The sequence below is a fragment of the Podarcis pityusensis genome (assembly GCF_964106645.2).
Source record: "Podarcis pityusensis genome assembly, chromosome: 9".
Taxonomy (NCBI): Eukaryota; Metazoa; Chordata; class Lepidosauria; order Squamata; family Lacertidae; genus Podarcis; species Podarcis pityusensis.
The window spans coordinates 41805328-41821944 of NC_138034.1; the positions used below are offsets into that span (position 1 = coordinate 41805328).

General features: G+C 42.3%; 1 protein-coding gene and 1 long non-coding RNA gene across 3 annotated transcripts in view; one reads left to right on the forward strand and one right to left on the reverse strand.

The window, feature by feature from the left end:
* The window catches only part of LOC308485898, a 38619-nt gene extending 37491 nt beyond the window's left edge, over positions 1 to 1128 (forward strand). For both annotated transcript variants that reach the window (XR_013990833.1, XR_013990834.1), the window contains one exon: positions 136 to 1128. This is a non-coding gene — a long non-coding RNA (uncharacterized lncRNA). The remainder of the gene's footprint in view (positions 1 to 135) is intronic.
* Positions 1 to 16617, reverse strand: part of IL15 (interleukin 15) — a 74828-nt gene that overhangs the window by 57606 nt on the left and 605 nt on the right. The gene's annotated exons all lie outside the window — the stretch shown is intronic.

Consider the following 16617-nt stretch of genomic DNA (forward strand, 5'->3'; position numbering starts at 1 on the left):
CTTGTTGTGTGTATCTGTTTATTTGCTGGTTGCTTTTGAAAACCGAGCATACATGTATATGATATATGAATAATATTGTACATATAATAGCGTGTGAACATATATATAATATTAGATCATTCTTTCTTATTTCAGTGGAACTGTGAAAAATATGTGGATAAGTCTGACATCAAGATGTTCAGAAAATTCCAGGCATGACCTCATTCAGCTGAACCTGCTTGAACTCATGAAGAATGGAAGTATAGCCAGTGGGAACAAGGACACTAGACTTGTATGTGGCCTCCTGCCCTTCTCCCTCACTTGAACCCCACCCAGACGCCCAACGGTCGCTCTAGAGACCAAGCATTATTCCCAAGCCACTTAATCAGCATTTGGAAAAGACTGGGGCTAGGTTCCAAAGCAAAGGAAGGCACCTTTTAAGGCCCTTGATTTCACCAGTCTTCAGATTGTGGTCATGAATTGTAATTGGCTACTTAAGGCAGGAAAAAATGATCGTGGTATGGTTTGGCCATGAAGATTGATCTTGCCAGCTAACCTTGCGTAGTAATGCAGGAGGATGTTACATTATTCATTCCTTAATCCTAGACTTCCTATGAAAATGAAGTCCTGGCTCACTTTCCAGGAGGCTCTACCAGTGTTGGGTTCATAAGGACACATATAACCAGCACAGCAGTGAAATGGAAGAAGCTGCTGATATTTTCAGCCTCTTCAATTGGCGAGCAAATTTGTTGCTTGTCTTCATTGCCAGCCTCCTCTAAAATATGGCGACATCTTTTTTTATGCAAAGTGAGAGCAGCTAACTGCCATCTCCCCTGCATAAATGTGTCCCGCACAATACATCAATTATCGGTAAAAAGTGGCTGATATAAGAACCCTATTGAATATACTAGCACTCTCTGTAACAAAAAAATATATGTAAAAATTCATTGGTGCTTCTGTAAGGTCGCTCATCTTTGATTTAACAGATGCAGAAAAGGCCAAGAAAGTTGGTAAATCAACTGTCAATGAGAGGGAAGAAGTTGTTGAGAGAAGCAAAGATTCTCTGTTACACTAAAATTAAAAAAAAGTTGAGCTATTGAAGTTCTCTTGTATCAAATATACAGTGCCTATTGCCTTGCAATTACCATATTCTCTGGCCTCTTTCCTCGTTTATCATACACATAAGGTGATTATTCTGAGCTCTGCAATTCAGCACGCTGTATTTTCAGGAACTAGGTTGCCAAGCCATGTCTGAGGAGCCTCCAGAGCCTTAAACAGCTGCATGGCAGGGAGACGTTTGGCAAATAATTGCTTTGCTAAAGCGGACACAATCCTGCCCTTTGCATTCCTTGCCATAAAGCAATGTAGATTCAGAATCTGAGAGGGCAGAGGGAGACCAGTTGCCAGGCAGTTCCACTTCCCTCATGTCTTCTTTCCTCACACTTGTCAGCCTTGAGAGCCTCATCTTCCCTATTGACAATGAGAGCTGTCAGTCTTATGAAGCATCTCCTTCCAAAGAAAGCAGGAAACAGCCAATGTATGCTCAGTACATTGTCTTTATGGCATATTTTGCCCCACTCTTTAAATGCAGCTTCTTCTTTAATTCCACCCTTAGTTCAAGGAGCGCGGGGTGGCAAACATTGTTCCTCCTCTTGTCTCAGAACACCTGGATAACATGGTTGTTAGAGCATGAGACTCTTAATCTCAAGGGCATGGGTTTGAGCCCCATGCTGGGCAAAAAGATTCCTGCTTTGCAGGGAATTGGACTAGAGGTTTCTCATGCTCCCTTCCAACTCTACAATTATATGATCCACAACAGCCCTTGGCAGCTGGCTAGGCTATGAGTGAGTGGTCCATTGTCACCCAGAGTGAGGTGTGGTTTGAAGTGCCCAAAACCACCACAGTCCCATGAAACTAGCTGTGCAGTTTTCTGGATCCGGGTCACTGCTTATTCAGGGCAGAATGAGTTGCCATTTGTTTGGCAGGCAGCGTTGATTATTTTTCTTTTCATGAACAGCATTGCACCCAACTTGGTCTACTCAGTAGCTATTTCCCTAAAATATTCCATTTGCAGGGTCTTTTCCTCCTGGCCTATGCTCACATTATCCTTATGGATTAAGAAAAATAAATAGGAAAAGGTGGGGGGACCTTGCAGGTGACAAGTTTTCAAGTCACAGATTTATTCTGTAAATATTATGGCAGAGACTGTGGCAAGGAAAACACCAGGAGGGAAAACTAGATCTCCTGCTGCTATTCAGCCTAGTCACAATAGTTCGGGTAGATTACACCTACTCAGCTCCTATCTTTGCAGTTGGGAATTTGCTGAGAAAATGCATTTTCTTTCTCCCCCTTGAAAGGTTTTGGGGCAAAGCAAGTTATTCCACGCTTGTGGGGAAACAAGTGTTTCCACACAGATAACGTATTCTGCATACTATAACATTTTCTAATCATGTCTGGCCTTTCCAGAACTGTGGGGGGGGGGGGAGAGAAAATGTCAGCAGACTTTGAACTGGTACAGTTTAGCTGGACTCACAGCACTTAATTCTTTATTCTATGATTTATATCCCATCCTTCATCATGAATATTCCCAGGTTGGGTATCAACCATTTAAAATGCAAGGGGAACAGAAATAAGAACAGTCAAAATATCATGTAACGCTCAATGGCCAAGGTGCCAACTTTATAGGCAGCATATGTTGTTGTTATTATTTATTATTTATTGAATTTATATCCCATCTCTTTCCTACAAAAGGAACCCAGGGTGGCAAACTCACCACCATTTCAAAAACAAAACAGCTAGACAGTAAAAATATTATAAAAACAATTATAATTAAAAACATCTAGAAAAACTTTGAAAACGCTGAAAAACATCCCAAAATGCCTTGTGGAAGAGAAAAAGTCTGTGGCTGGCGCTGAAAGATGGGTGGTATTGGCACTACCAGACTGGTGGCATCAGCATGCATGAATGCCAAGGGTGTTGGAGAATGCTGCTTGTTTATTTCTTGAAATTTTGTCCAAGGAACTCAAGGTGGCGTACATAATAAATAATAATAATAATAATAATATTTATTTATACCCCGCCCTCCCCGGCCAGAGCCAGGCTCAGGGCAGCTAACACCAGTAAAATTACAGTAAAAACATAATAGGAGGGGGGGAAACCCAATTTAAAATACAGGTTAAAATGCAGCCTCATTTTAAAAGTAGCTCATAGATCAAAACCATAAGGGGAGGGAAACAGAAGGGTCAGACTGAGTCCAAACCAAAGGCCAGGTGGAATAGCTCTGTCTTGCAGGCCCTGCGGAAAGATGTCAAGTCCCGCAGGGCCCTAGTCTCTTGTGACAGAGCGTTCCACCAAGTCGGGGCCAGTACTGAAAAGGCCCCGGCCCTAGTTGAAACCAATCTAACCACCTTGTGACATGGGACCTCCAAAATGTTGTCATTTGTGGACCTTACATGCGCCTCCTGCTCCTCCTCACTGAATCCCCACAATGACCATGTGAGGAAGGTTAGGCTGAGAGGTAGCAGTGACTGGCCTAAGGTAACCCAGTGTGCTTCAGGGCTGAGGCGGGATTTGAACCCTGGTCTTCCACATCCAACTCAGACACTTCTAACCATTATGCCACACTGGTGCTTTCTCTTAGGCGCTTCTCTGGCTAGGTGCCTCAGTCCTGAATGTTAGCTGGTGGGGCCTAACATTAGGCCACTGGGTGCCCTGCATTTCTCTCTATCCTACAGCTAGTCTCTCCAGGTGAGGGAGCTCATTTCATTATTGGCTGCTTAGACTGCAGTCTCAGATACTTCCTGTAAGCAAGGACCTTCTGGATGTTTTCTGGCCGTGTGTCCTCCTTTCCTAGCCTCCTAACTCCTGTTTCTCTCTGACTACTAGAAGGTGTGGGACAAAGCCAAGCAAGTATTGCAAGGCGCCCATAGCGCTTGGCACACGGTTAATCCCTGGCGTTGAAAACATCTGCTGGGGCCAAGCCCTACCAAGGATTAAGTCCCTGGAGTTAAAATAGAAACGTAGCTCGAGCTAAATTATAAATGGCATTTCCCTCTGCCCTCAGCTAACTACAAATAAACAGATATATTTTAGAACATCTTCCTTAGACACATTTTCCAGCCAAGAAGAAAATGACACGGTGGGGAAATTGATGTTGCTCAGTTTGATCAGTCATTACTTTGGCTATGTTCACATCAGTGGCTTAAATCACAGCAAGGCCGTTTCCCCCGGCTACGTTTCAAGTCACATTTGCACATTGCTGTACACACCTGGGGGGGGGGGGACAACAAGAATGTCTTCACTCAATGCACATTACCTGTTTGGTATCCCCACACCTCCAGGCCCCCTAAATGCCTATTCATAAAGCTGTCGTCTGTGCTTGCGTAACAGCTGTCTCCCTCAACTGTGAAGTAAATGTGGTTCACATTTTCAAATTGGATGGAAGCTGGCTTGAAGGGAAAACGCACCAGTTTTCGAAGGGAAAATGAAGAGAAAACAACAACAGTATTTCTCAAGAGACAACAGGATACACGTGGAGTGTGGTACCGCCATGTGCACCCTGCTTCAGATGCCAGCTTGGAAGCACACTGGGGCCAGAGTAAACCATAATATCTACACAGCCTTGGACCTAATTATTATGGTCACACTAGAAACAGTGTTACAGATCTGTGTACACACTATATATTTAAAGCAGTTTTAAAGTGCACCCCCCCCAAAAAAAAAACACCTCACAAAGAATCCTGGAAGCTGCAGTTTGTTAAGTGTACTGGGAATTGTAGCCTTGTGCAGGGTAAACTACGGTTCCCAGGATTTTTGAGGGTGTGCGCTTTAAATCTGCTTTAAATGTATGGTGTGTATTCCTTTAAATCTCAAGGAGCCAGTGGTTTTTTTCCAGGGGGCACTCAAGGGACCGGCACGTGTGTGTGTGTGTGTGTGTGTGTGTGTGTGTGTGTTAAGAAGTGTGGCACTTTATTGTAACAGCTTCATGGTGAGTACAGGTATCTATTTTTCTAGAAAAACGACAACACTGCAAGGAGTTTTTGCATTAGGAGAGTGCAAGGAGGAAATGACCCCCAGGTTCCCTTCGACTCTACAATTCTATGATTCTCCATTCCGCCTCAGATTGTGGGCCTGATCCTACCTAACACACAAACCTCTGTCTCATATAGTTTATGGCCTCGTTGGTAAACCTTGGTCATGTCACTGCAAACTGGGGTTGAGGACTCACATGATAGAGAGATGTAGCTGGGGTGGGGGGAAAAGGGCACACTGGGCACCATACCGTGGGGGGCGGACTTACCCCATGGGCATCTCACCCCGCCCCCGGTGCTCCCGAACAGCTAGCTACACCACTGACATTATGGAACATTTCAGACTGGTGTGCAAAACCAATTCCATCCAAACAGAAAACGTAGCCACCAGATGTCAAGGAAATAAACAACTATCTGACTTTTAGAAGACATCTGAAGGCAGCCCTGTTTAGGGAAGTTTTTAATGTTTGAAGTTTTATTCTGTTTAATATTTTGCTGGGAGCTGCCTAGAGTGGCTGGAGAAACCCAGCCAAATGAGTAGGGTATAAATAATAAATTAATATATTATTATTATTATTATTATTATTATTATTATTATTATTGTCATCAGAGAGAAGGGTATGTGTGAACCACCCTGTGATCTTCAGATGAAGGTTGGTGTACAAATGAATGAAGAAATAAAATAAATAAATGTTTCCTGATAGTTATCTATCTGGAATTGTTGTTGCTGTTGTGTTTTAATAGAGTAACATCCAGCCAGGTGAACCCTCATCTGCATTCTGGAAGGATGTAGCCCCGATTCAGGTGCTTCCATGAGCGACTACTCAACAGTAGGGGTTTCTTCCTAGGAGAGCATCCTCAGCTCGCAATTGTTCTCTCCAAGAACCTGTCTTTGGTCAAACTCCAACAGCCTCCCCATGCTCCATTCAAAGTGGCCTTTTGGCAAAGCACATTGCCAAACAGGATGATATATCATTGTTTATTTTTGGGGTGTGTGGGAGCATGCTGGGCATAACAAGAAAATGCATTATTTTTAGAGAAGGCATTGACAAACTATTCTCCACTTTCATGCTTCAGGATTCCTCGTCCCTTTTAATAAACAACAACAACAACAGTAGAGAAGGCACAGAGATGTTCTGCATACAAATCAGGAGAGCAGCAGCAAAGATCTTTCATCCCTGCCCTTAATCTTCATGGCACTTTATTGCTCCAAAGACACAGAATATAATTCTTTTATTATTTCCCAAATTACAGTATGCTACGAATGCAAATTTGGCTTCCTAGAGAAAAAGTCATTTATTTGTGTTGGGCAAATGCTGTTTCCCCATCATTGTGTGGGAGGAAAGTTTGGCGCTTTTGCACCCGAGGCACTCAGCTCCTGTGACAATGATACAAGATGGAACAACTGGAATTGAGAGAATCTCCTCTGAGCAAGCAGCTCATGATAGCAAAGCCAATTCATTTTCAATATCAGTGATATTGACACATGAAGTGGCTTGTGGTTAGGGTACAAAGCATATCACAAAACTCTCAAATGTTTCAGTGTGCAGGCAGCGGGATTAAATAGAAGAAAATGTCAAGTTCACAAAAGTTCACAAGAAAAAGGAAGGAAATCGGTGATGTCACCCATTGTTGTAGCAGCAGAGACATGTGCAGAGTTTGGCACAGCCACTTGGTTCTGTTTGTTTTCCTGCCACAGCTCAACTGCAGCATGCAATTCTAGGAAGAGGACAAAATCAAAGTTGTGCACAGTCTCAACTTCCATAGCAGGCTTAGAGTGGAGAGTTCAGGTCCTGTGCATCTCTGCACAGATTTGGAGCTCTGAATTGGTTCTTGGAATCCACAGCAATGGATGCACTCACCCCTTTCGTTCTTCTCTCTTGTTTTTTGCAAACTTGATTTCCCCCTCAGTATAGTTTTGCCCCCTGAAAATAAAAAATAGTTCAATAATAAAGGGCACCAAACAGAGCACTCACCTTATATGCCTTTCCAAATATCATCTTATTGTATTTTATTTATTTAAAAGCATTTATAAACCAATTAACATTTTTGGAAATCTAGCGGGTCTGTATAGGGGCAGGCAGTCTTTCAGGTAACCTGATCCCAAGTTGTTCATGAATTTATATGTTCAGAACAAGACCTTGAACACGGTCCAGGAGCTGATTTGCACCCATTGCAGTTCCCTCAGTACATGTGTAAGATGTGAGCATCCAGGAGTTTTGTTTGCTTATTTATTCAGACTTAGCTATGGTTTTCCCAGTAGTGATGTATGGAAGTGAGAGCTGGACCATAAAGAAGGCTGATCGCCAAAGAATCGATGCTTTTGAATTATGGTGCTGGAGGAGACTCTTGAGAGTCCCATGGACTGCAAGAAGATCAAACCTCTCCATTCTTAAGGAAACCAGCCCTGAGTGCTCACTGAAAGGACAGATCGTGAAGCTGAGGCTCCAATACTTTGGCCACCTCATGAGAAGAGAAGACTCCCTGGAAAAGACCCTGATGTTGGGAAAGAAGGAGGGCACAAGGAGAAGGGGGTGACAGAGGACAAGATGGTTGGATAGTGTTCTCGAAGCTACCAGCATGAGTTTGACCAAACTGCGGGAGGCAGTAGAAGACAGGAGTGCCTGGCGTGCTCTGGTCCATGGGGTCACAAAGAGCCAGACACGACTAAACAACTAAACAACAAAAAGTTGCACCAGTTGGTATTGCTTAGTTCCTTCTGTTTCTGTGGTGGAAGCTGTATTTTGTGGTTTCCACTTTTCAATTTAATACCGAAATTGCCATTAATGGCTGTGGCAAGACTGTTGTTTACTTGCTTGGCTGCAGTCGTTTCTGCCATGGACCACCTATGCTGAACAGAACATCTAAGACTCACAGTAACTCTATCTAGCCACTCACTGAGCTTCTGCGTAGCATGCCTTGCAACCACAATAGCTGATAGCACAAATCCATACAGGGTGGTGCAAGTTAAAAAGGAAAGGAAAGCTCTTCGGATTGTTTCCCCAACATGATGCTGCCACCACATGCTAGCTAGCAGAATGCCCAGTCTCACCCAATTCCCATAAGCATCATGCTTTAAAAAGTGCTGTGGACTCAATCCATGTACAGTGGTACCTCTGGTTACATACTTAATTCATTCCAGAGGTCCGTTCTTAACCTGAAACTGTTCTTAACCTGAGGTACCACTTTAGCTAATGGGGCCTCCCGCTGCCACCACTGCCACATGATTTCTGTGCTCATCCTGAAGCAAAGTTCTTAACCCGAGGTACTATTTCTTGGTTAGCGGAGTCTGCAACCTGAAGCATCTGTAATCTGAAGCGTATGTAATCTGAAGCGTATGTAACCCGAGGTACCACTGTACTGCTCATGTGCGCAATAAATTCATTTCTGTGATCATGGAATTGTAAAATTGGAAGAGACCCCCAGAGTCATCAAGTCCAATCCCTTGCAAGGCAGGAATTACAGCTAAAGAATCCTTGACAGATGGCCAACCAACCACTGCTTTAACACCTCCAAGGAAGGAGAGTCAACCACTTTCCAAGGTAGTCCATTCCACTGTTGAACAGCTGCGATTGTCAGAAAGCTATTTCTAATGTTTAGGCACAATCTCCATTCTTGTCATTTGAATCCATTGGTTTGGGTCCTCCCCTCTGAAGCAGTAGAAAACAAGCTTGCTACATATGAGTACAGGATATATAAAGGAATAAGCTGCTTTTTATAAAAAAAACCAAAAACCTGTAAATTTCATATCCACTGTTGACTTAATATTGGCTGAGTTAATCAATACCAGCCAGTGCACACAGTAAGATGTTATTATCTCCCAGCCTCTTGAGAGTCATAGTTTGTCTGTCAGAGATGTGTGGGCAGTCCGGCAAGGGAAAGGGCTTCATCTATTGCCAAGAATAAACCAACATTCTTTTTCAGTATCTAGCATACTGTTGTGCGAATTCCTGTCTGCTAGTGGCAAGAGACTCCAGAAGTGCCTGCACTTACGCAGGTTTGGGCTCCGCTGAAATGAAGGTCAATGGAGACTGTAGTGTCTTCAGGATATATGGTTTGATTTACACCTACACACAGCCCGAACATAGGATGGAGGAGCTCAAAGCATCAACACTCCAACAGATCTTGTTTCCCCATTAGGTTTCCAAAGAAGCTCCAAGTCACAGCTTTATGTCCTGCAGAGAACATGACACGTCTTTGTGTCTCTGTCTTCCAGCACCAGCCAAAACTGACACACACAGCCCCGTTTGGCCTATTGTTCTCCGTCATAGGATGACATGGCATCCAGCCAGGTGAGGTGGGTAAATGCCCACCCATTTGTCTCTTTGGCAACAGAGCTCACTCTTTGGACATGTAAATAGCTGTACAGTGGTACCTCGGGTTACATACGCTTCAGGTTACATACGCTTCAGGTTACAGACTCCGCTAACCCAGAAATATTACCTCGGGTTAAGAACTTTGCTTCAGGATGAGAACAGAAATCATGCTCCAGCAGCTCAGAGGCAGCAGGAGGCCCCATTAGCTAAAGCGGTGCTTCAGGTTAAGAACAGTTTCAGGTTAAGAACGGACTTCTGGAACGGATTAAGTACATAACCAGAGGTACCACTGTATTAAACTGGCTGGCTAAGGCCATTACATGAACAAAGAAACTGGTCTCATTGTTTTCAACAGTTTCTTCCACTACATTCCAAAACTTCACTGGATACAGAATCACAAGCTTGGAAGCAACCCACGGATATAATCCATGCTGACCCCCAAACCTGCTTCTAAAAGAAACCTGTAAAATTCCACTCCACTGTTGACTCATGGCTCGCCCACACTTCCACTTGTGCCTAGTTGAAAAAGTACAGGTGTGATTAACCACTTGACCCATGATTTCTAGGCATGGATTCAAGCTGTTTCCCCCTTGCCCCACTCCTTTACAAGGGAAAACCCACTCATTAATGCCTCATATCTTCCAAATAAGTATGCAAAGGATTGCAGATCTGGAGCTAGAAGTGTCCCACACATACTTTCCTTACAACTGAGATTCAGAGGGCCACATTTTGCTTACCTCTATGAAAAGTTGCATCTGTGAGCTGCTGTCTGTGAACATGGCTGCAGCCATTCACGCTGCCACATGACATGGATGATGGGGACCTGTCTTAAAATCCAAACAGTTTTAATTTACAGCATTTATATTTATGCCATTGTGGAGGTGCTGATGGAGGAGCATTTTGCAAGACTTCTCTCTAGCCCCTGCTGAGAGAGCTCTTTATTCCCCATATATCTAATCACGAATCAGTTTAAATTTCAAAAGGTACTTAGGTAAAGATATACAAGTAGGTTAATGATTAAAATGATCTGATGCAAATCTCTGGGACTTAGATATAGATCCAAGCACTTGGTGCATGTGTGATATATAGATATAGAGACAGATAGATAGATAAAGCACACACACATAACTTGTACTTCAAAGAAAAGCAGTATTAAAGTTCTCACAAGGAAGATAATTGCTTGAAAGCCTGGGAAAGGAGGCGGGGGGAGGGGGGAATCATCAGTCCCCACCAGCAGCAGATGAATTTTACAATTTCACTTCCACATAAACACTCAAGAGAAGGAGCAATGTATTTGCAAGCAATGAGCCGCACTTTTTCATTAACTTCTTGTCAGCCACTGTTTTCAAAGATCCTCATTTGTCCTCAGAGAGTTTAGCATTACATGCAGCTCCACTGTAGTCACCTGCTGAGCTTGGGCAGAATTGGTAAGGGAGAGAGACATCTAAAGGCACGTTAAGGAAATGAGCTGCTGCCGCACAGATCCGTTGCCTCTCGTCTGCTTTCAGCATCCCCTTTTAAATGATAATCAGAGGAGGCTTCATTGTTTCACCAGAAGTGAAGCAGATTCACACAAAATAAGCCGCGTTGTACCTTGTAACGGAAAGACAAGGCAACGACTTGAACAACTCAGCTTCATCTCCTGAGATGTATCAAACAAATGACACCTTTTGAGCTGCGATCCCCTTTTAATTTTACAGACTGCTCATCACCATGCACGGAGCACTTTATCATCCTTACCTCTTTTATTTTCACAAATTCACATTGAAATGAGTCACCACTGTCCCCAATGGACAGCTGGGACAGAGTTGGAGGGTCTCCCCTGCCATTTCCATGCATGGAAGCTGACCCAATCAGCAGTTAAGTCCTACAAATGCTGGAGTGACAACAGCATCATCTCCCACTCCTGAGGGCAGAAGCCCCATGGGAGATTTGGGGGCTCACAGGAACATTAGATGAATTTGTGGGGGTGGGTGAAGTGTTTGGACTTTCTTGTTTCCCCAATTATATCATTAGGAATGGTAAGAGGACTTCAGAATTTCGTTCCTAATTGAACCAAGGAGAGTTTGCCCAAAGTAAACTAATCTCCCTAGCACAGAACCTGAAATTTTCTTTCTCCCAAGAAGCAGGGAGATTGAACAATATAATCAACATAGTTTGAGGTCTGAGGTTGAGGTTAGCGGGATGTTGCAACCTCCTTGACAACTTTGGGAATGGGAGGGTGGAAGAGGCAAAGCAATCTAACAGAACTAAATCGCAGCACTTTAGAAATAATTCAGATGCAAAAATTCTCCTCCTTCCTGTAGCTATTACACTCCTTAAAGGTTTGTTGTATATTTAGCAAAGCAGCTTGAACTGTAATGGATAATTTAGTTTCAAATGATCTAGCAAACAGGAAAAATGGAAAGGCAAAACCAAAAGAAAAGGACATTTGTTTAAGCATTCATGTGTTACCTAATTTTGTTTTAATTGACTTTTTGAAGAACACTGTATATTCCTTTCCTCAGAAATGCAAGCTGGAGCATTATATAGCAGCATCATTATGAAAGTTGTTTTATGCAAATTAGTAGTCACAGCTAGTGCACATTCTGTCAGTCTCAAAAAAAGGAGGAGAAACTGTGAGTTGGAGCCTCAGTAAGATCAGTCCAGCTCATTCATTACTTTTCCCATGTAGTGCTTTATCTAGGTAGGTAGATATTAATATCTATGTGCATGGTACTGTACTGCAAGGGTGGAGAACCTGTCACACTCCAGATATTAAACTCCAATTCCCACCATCCCTCACTCCAATCCCAGTGGACTAGGGTTAGTGGGAGTTGTAGTCCAGCAACATCTGGAGAGTCACAAGTTCATCACCTCTGCTTTACAATGTATGCAATGATAGGTAACATGAGAAGAATATGCGATTATTTCATTTACATATACCTAGAGTTTGTTATGCTATGGTTTGGGGTTTTGCTTGTTATTCTTAAAGCTTCATGAAACAGATGAGCACTATTCTCATAACTTAATTCAAATATTTAGTCAATATTGGAAGCCATAGCCAAATATGAAGAGGAATCAGTTGCCTGCGTACATGTTGCTTCACGAATGTAAACTCTTTATTCGGCATCAAAGAACATGCCTTCTGGATTAAGTAAGTATAGGAACACATTGACAACTGCACGTGCTGAAACTCTGTAAGAGTATAGGTCATAAATTGCAGCTTGGTTCTGTTTAATGCGTTTTCTTTTCAGGCTAATCAATATTGACACATCAATAAAGACAATCGAATGCTTGCTTTTAATATTTCAAAAGTCTGCTGTCTTTATTGACTTTGTACCTGTCATACTCAAGACCACAAGAAAACAGTCCCAGCTGGTGAGATTATTTGAAGTACGTTATATTACCAAAGGCAGGCAAAACAGTTTTTCTGATGTCACCACATTGTTTTAAAGTTTATTAGTTTTACAATCTATGGTTACTTCTGAGCCATACAAAAGGCAAATAAATTTCATCTGAAAGTGCATCTTAATTCTTGAGTTCTTGTTTAATTTGCTGCCTTAATATAATGCCAATATAAACCCAACTTAATACAATGCCATTCCTTTTTAAGAAGCTACTTATTTATTTGGTAATTATCTTTTCCCATGACCATTAAAGGAGAGCAGAATCTTGCTTACTAAAATAAAATTCAATTTTTTTTCAGAATTCTGTATACAAACCAGTTCTGGGTGTGGGAGCTGCATTGTACATGAAATCTATGGAAACATTTCTATAGCATTACCCTACCATTCATTTGAAGAGAAGCCGAACAATACCCAGTGCTCTAGGTTGTGGCATGTACCTTATTATATACTGCCTTGCACCAAGATAACCAAAAGACAATTTACAAAATAAAAATCAATACAATAAAGCCGAAGAGCAATAACAAATTTAAAATATGCAAAAAAATATGCGCCTTTCCTATCAATCTGATTGAACTGACTTGAAGGATGCATGCCTGAACATTGCATCCTCCTCACACTGCCCTGTCAGTGGCCCCCTGAAAAATGTGCCCGGGGCCATTGCTCTGGCAGCCCCCCACTGCGCTTCTGTGCTTAGTAAAGAAGGGAATAAGGTTTTGTTTCCCATGATCAGATGCTTTTAGTTTGGGGCTCCCAAGATCTCCTAGCTTAGGTCCTCCAGTTGCTTTAATCTGGGTCTGGTTGCCTGCAAATAAACTGGCACCACTTGCAGGAAAAGATTTATCACTCCCCCCTCTTAAATATGCAGTAGACCTGGTCTGTTAACATTCACCCTCTGCAACCCAAATTAGAAGGTTGTTTACCTGGTAGAGTCCATAAAATGAATCAATGTGAAGAGCTAGTGTGGATTATGTATCATGTAACATCAAGATAAGAAGATATAGTATATAAAAACAAAACAAAACCCCTGGTAAGATATTGGCACCATGGTCAATAGCATCGCTTGCAGACACTGAGGGTGATGTGCTCAGCTGCTGCTTGTGGGCTTTCCATGGGTATCTGGTTGGCCACTGTAAGAGCAGAGCGCTGGACCAGGTGGGTCTTTGGCCTGATCCAACAGGCTGTATGGGTTGAACTTAATCAGATAGGTGAGGGATGCATGGATGGGTGGAGGTTCAAGCATGATTACTTCATGCAGGGTGATTAAAATGTATTAATTCACATTGGGATATGGATTCATTACATTTATTTACATTTCCTCTTGGTTACCATGTGTGGGACCTTCTCCCATTTTCATCCTCACAACAATCACCCTGTGGGGTAGGCTAGGCTGAGAGAGGGAGTATGCCTGTCCCAAGATCACACAGTGGAGTAACTTAACTAAAAACTACAAGTGGGTTTACAGATATAAGGTGATATTCAGTGCTCCCATTCCACTAGCACAAGAGTTGGTGCATCTGCAGGATGGAACTGTCTACTCCTGTTCCCTGAAACAGCAGCAGCAGCAGCAGCAGCAGCACCCCCGCACCCTCAAAATTAGCTCCAGGGGGTTGGGGACTCTCGAGAGAAGAATTTGGGGTGGGGTGTGCAGGCAAAAGAAAAGAAACAGAAATGCTGCTATGCCACTGAGGCTGCTTTAGTTACAACCCATATTTTAAATAAGATAAATTACGAATCAAATACAGGTACAGTAAGTCATTTTTGCAGTTTTCATCCATTCAATGGGGTTTTGACCCCATCCAGAAAAAAGCAAAGCATGGTTAAGGTTGCCGGCATATAGAGGTTTTGCAAACTCATCAGCATTACTTATTTATGTCACAAAGGGAAAAATGTCACCCATTTGCTCATCTTTCTCCAGTTCTGACACTTCCTCAGGCTCTGGTGGCAGGTCAGGATTAATTAGCTCACTGATGTATTGATGCTACAGTTCCTTAGGCTATCCCTGCTTCAGATTGCTGCGCTACAGAGCATAGAGTGACAGCTATTGAAATTAAATGAATGTCACTTTTATCTCATGACCCTCCTCTTTGCTTCTTGAATGATTTTGTTAAAAAAAGAACCTAGAGGGGAGATACTGAATCGCAAACAAGTATCATTTGCAATCATTTTACCATTGATTAAAACACACGTCAATATTAGCAGTCTCTAGTTACCTAAGCATCTAACACCCCAATTAATAAATGTGTCAGCTCCTGTTCTCTGTCTTTTGCAATTAAGTTCCATCAGGCATCCTCTTTCTGCTATTCATCCATCCTACCATCATTGGCTGTCTCAGCAGAATTCAGGAAGAGTGATGTGGATTTGGAAACGGCTCTATAGATGCATCCCAATCACTAGTTCTGCCATCGTCAGAAGTTCAGGGAACGGTGGCCTAGCAAAGGATTTCTCTGCGATAGCCCCTAAATTGTGGTACTCTCTCCCCACAAAGGTGGGTCTAGCATCTTCCTTAAACAGCTTCCATCTTAAAGAGACACCATTTTATACCGGCAGTTAACAGTTCTGGATTTTTTTTGTGGGAGCCACCTCTAATGGCTTGTTTAATCTCTACTTGTGCTGCTGTTTGATTAGAATCATGTTATAGTTGTATATAAACTGCTTTATTTGCTTTTAGTTATATGTTTATATTGCTTCAACCCACCCTAGAACCTTATGGTGGGTTGCCCTTTTTCTGGTTGTTGCCCAATATACTCCTACAGGGAATGGTACAACCACAAGGGTCTCCCTTGATGACCTTAGTGAGTGGGCTGGTTTGTATGGAAGAAGGTGTTCTCTCAGATCACCTGGTCCCAAGTTGTATAGCGGCTTATAGGTTAATACCAAAATCTCAACCTAGGCCAAGTAACATTTCAGCAGCCAAAGCAGCACCTTTAAACAATGGTGTTCTATGTCCACAGCTAGACATGCAGTTAGATAACTTAGCCATTGCATTCTGTGCTAGTGGCAGCTTCTGGAACCGAGGTAAAGCAATGACCTGACACAGAATAAAGCCAGCTTTCTATGTTGATGTCATAACTTACAATCATAGAATTGTAGAGTTGGAAGGGACCATGAGAGTCATCTGGTCCAACCACCGGCAATGCAGCAATCTTTTTGCCCAGCATGGTGCTTGACCCAACAACCCTGAGATTAAGAGTCTCATGCTGTTGCTATAAACTCCCTCCTGTGGAAGGTTTGTCAGCCCCTTCTTAACCAACTTTTCAACACTTGGTGAAGAATATCTTAATCTAGCCTTCTTTTAGCAGTAGCTAGCTTACCTGCCTGAGCAGTACATTATCCTGTTTGACTCTCCTGCTTTGATTGTTGTTAACTGTAATGCTGTTTTAATGGGAACGTATATTACATATATTAATTATGGATGTTTTAATGTATTCAGTTTACTATGCATTTTAATTAGAGGTAGCTGTATTTCTATAATTGGTTTTGCTGTTGGCTTTGATTTGTTTGTGAACCACCTTGATATTTCTTCTTGAAATGAAAGGCAGTATATTATTTTCCTAGTAATAAGATTATTAATACTATTGTGTCATTGATCCTTTTGCTCGGATCTATTGCCAATTTTAGTTACGTTGCCTTGCCTACACTGCTAAAAAATGTATTTTGGAATGTTGACCTTTTTCAACTGTTATTTTTATTAGATTTTTAATTTTTGCTTTAAATGTTTCATTGCACACCACTTTTGGGAGCATTTGGGGAGGAGGTGACTCATAAATTCCAATACAAATAAGTCAACCCAACGGATTCAAGACTTGTAGACAAATCCACCAGACACTATACCTCTATAACCCCATGGAAGCTGCTTGGCTTATATACAAATATACAGGAACTACCATAAGAAAAAACTGTTAC